Source organism: Bison bison, unplaced genomic scaffold (genome assembly GCF_000754665.1).
Source record: "Bison bison bison isolate TAMUID 2011002044 unplaced genomic scaffold, Bison_UMD1.0 scf7180017864456, whole genome shotgun sequence".
NCBI classification, from domain to species: domain Eukaryota; kingdom Metazoa; phylum Chordata; class Mammalia; order Artiodactyla; family Bovidae; genus Bison; species Bison bison.
The window spans coordinates 155,059-157,846 of record NW_011495018.1 but is presented as its reverse complement, the minus strand read 5'-3'; the positions used below and the strand labels follow the sequence as shown (position 1 = coordinate 157,846).

The 2,788-nt window shown below is 61.2% G+C and overlaps 1 protein-coding gene across 1 annotated transcript in view; it reads left to right on the top strand.

Moving 5' to 3' along the window:
• Positions 1 to 2,788, top strand: part of INPP5A (inositol polyphosphate-5-phosphatase, 40kDa) — a 109,579-nt gene that overhangs the window by 78,298 nt on the left and 28,493 nt on the right. The window lies entirely within an intron of this gene.

Genomic DNA, 2,788 nt, shown 5'->3' with positions numbered 1-2,788 from the left:
GAGCGGGGCAAGGAAATATGATAAAGTTTAGGGTTTTAATGATAGAATTACACGACGAGACAAGCTGATGAAATCCGTCACCAGTCACCACGGCCGTCACGAGAGAAGCCACGGGGCCGGGTTCCAGGAAGGCTGCCCAACGCAGCCTCTCTCCCTGCAAACCCCTGAGCTTCTCAAAGTTGATTCAGTCCGATAGTAAATCTGAAATCTGTTATCTTGTATAAAAGGAAATTACCCCCAAATGGGCCAGTTGTCTGCTCACCCAGTTCTGTGTCGGCTGTTTATCCTGCTTCCTGGTCCCGGGCCCGTCCGTCCCCCGGTGGCGATCCCCGGGTCCATCTGTCCACTGTTGAGGACCCCCAGGTCCGTCTGTCCCCTGGCGGCGACCTCTGGGCCCGTCCGTCCCCCGGTGGCGATCACCGGGTCCATCTGTCCTCTGGTGACGACCCTCGGGTCCGTCAGCCGGGCTCCCGCTTCACCAGCCCTTCCATCTCCTGCTCGGCACCTCGGGCCTCTGGGGAAACCCCGGTAGGGTCCAGAGCCCACACCCGGGCTGACCCTGCACATCCCTCTGCCCCCGGCTGTGGCCGCCTCCCACCCCCAGGAGCAGGAGCGGGCTGTGGCCCCCCCAGCGCCGCCCGGCCTCTTCCAGAGCGTGGGGGGTCCCAGAAAGCATGGCACCCTGGCCTTTCCCACCGCAGGAACAGGGCAGGTTCTTTAAAAACAAGATTGAGCAGAAACGCTGGCTAGAGAACGTGTGGGATCTGGGTGCTCCGGCCCGTGTCCTGCGTCTGAGCCATGTCCGTCACCGCACTCCCGTGTGACGTGCAAACCGACACCGTGGCAGGGCGACGCCCAAGGGCAGAGGGTTTGCCTGAGTTCAGGGCTTTTCTCTGGGACCCTGCTCCTGGGCTTCTTAATAAACAGGTGACAGGCCATCAGGACAAAGAGTGTAGGCGTGTGACATTTAAGGTACGCCTGCTTCCTCCCTTCAGCAGATCAAGCGGAAGCTTTGCCTCGGTTCAGTTTTCCTTAAAAAGTTAATAAATACAAAGAGGGAAAGAAAAGTGAGGCGTTGGAGTGGCATGAGGTCGTATGTTGGCGGGAGGTGGTCCCAGGTCCCTGCAGGGGTCACCACTCGCTGCCAGTCCCCTGACCCAGGGCCTCCTGACCCGGACACCCTGACCTGGGGCCCCCTGACCCGGGGCACTGAGGGTCGCCCCCAGGTCTTCCTTTAGAGGCAGCCCCCCTGGGCGGGGCGGGAGTCAGAGGCCAGAAGCTGACCCTGGGGGCCTTGGGGCCTCTCCGCAGGGTGGTGGGGCTGCCCAGCACAAGGCTGGAGGGCACGGGAAGCCCCTATCCCCCCCAGTCTCGTGCAGCCAGTGGTCGAGGCGGGGACCGTGGGGGCTGCTGTGAGTGGAGCAGGTTGGGGGCTTTTTAGAGAGCAAGGTGGTGGTTCCCGTGTGTGTTGCTCCCAGCTGCCCGCTGGGCTCCGGAGGCAGGGTGGGGAGGGGGTGGGGCTCGCCTCCTCTCCTTTCCTGGGGAGGGTGGGCTGAGCTCGGGGCCCCCCGGAGGTGGGCGACCCGGGGGCCACACCCCACTCCTGATGGGACACCATGCAGGTTCCCTGAGGCGCGTTTTTCTGAAGGCGTTTAACAGCAAAAGATTAACCTTTTCAAGATGGCTCAGGTCCCTCCTGCCGACCGTCTGTGGGTGCCCGGCGGGTGGGTGGGGTAAGGGGCAAGGCTGGTCCCGGGCGCAGGGCTCCCCGGGGTCGACCCTCTGGCCTCCCCGAGTTTTCACCCTGGGGGGTGTCTCCTCCACAGAAGATTTAACTTTAACGCAAGAAGCGACGTGACTGCTCATCGGCACTGTTGGTAATAATCTGTTAAAATATGTCCTTTCTCTTCAAACTTGTATGTGTGAGAATCAATCCGGTTAAACCCGAAAACAAGACTTTTCATGGAATTCAGCAACAGGATACAGCAGTTAATGTGCAAGAAAAACGTGGAAACAGCTGAGAAGATTTTTAGAAGAATTTCAGTGAGAAGCACATCTGTCAGGAAGTGCTGTTAAAGTGACAGGAACGGGACAAAGACATGCAGGAAAGGAGAGTCTCAGAAGACCCGGCATCGGGGACTCTGCACAGACTGCGGCGGGGAGGACTGAACGGTCTCCTGAAGGGTTAGGATCAATCACTGCTGGAGAGACCCATGGACTCAAATCCAGTCCTCCAGAGCAATTCCAGATGGATTAAAGGCCGCCAACTCCTCCTGGAGAGGAGCCAGCCTGGGGGAGAATGCCTGAGGCCCAGCGGGAGAACGGGGCGTGTTTTCTGCAAGGAACTCAAGGCCCCGGGGCAGTGCCGGGAGCACAGGGCTCAGGTGCTCTTTCCAGGGAAGCCCCTGGGACTCAGCGCAGGAGGCAAGGAGCCAGGCAGGGGCCCTGGCGGGGAGAGCATGGGCCCGTGTGTGAGAGGAGCCGCCGCCGGCCTTCCCGGCTGTAGGGGGACGGATGGACGGGGGATGGATGGGCGGATGGATGGGCAGAGCTGCCCACCAGATGATGGCCCCCCGCCCAGCACCATGAAACGGCCGTGACACTGCTCCTGGTCAGCTCTTCCTTAACAAGTCCCTGGGAAGGACGGCTCCAGGGGGCTGCCCTCGCTCTGCACACTGGGGCCCGGTTTGGGGTAACCGGGCGGACATTTCTGAGTTGGTCGGGGGTGAGTGGTGCTCCCTGGCTCTGCCTGCTGGTGACACGTGCTTTCTCAGAGCCCACCGCGGGC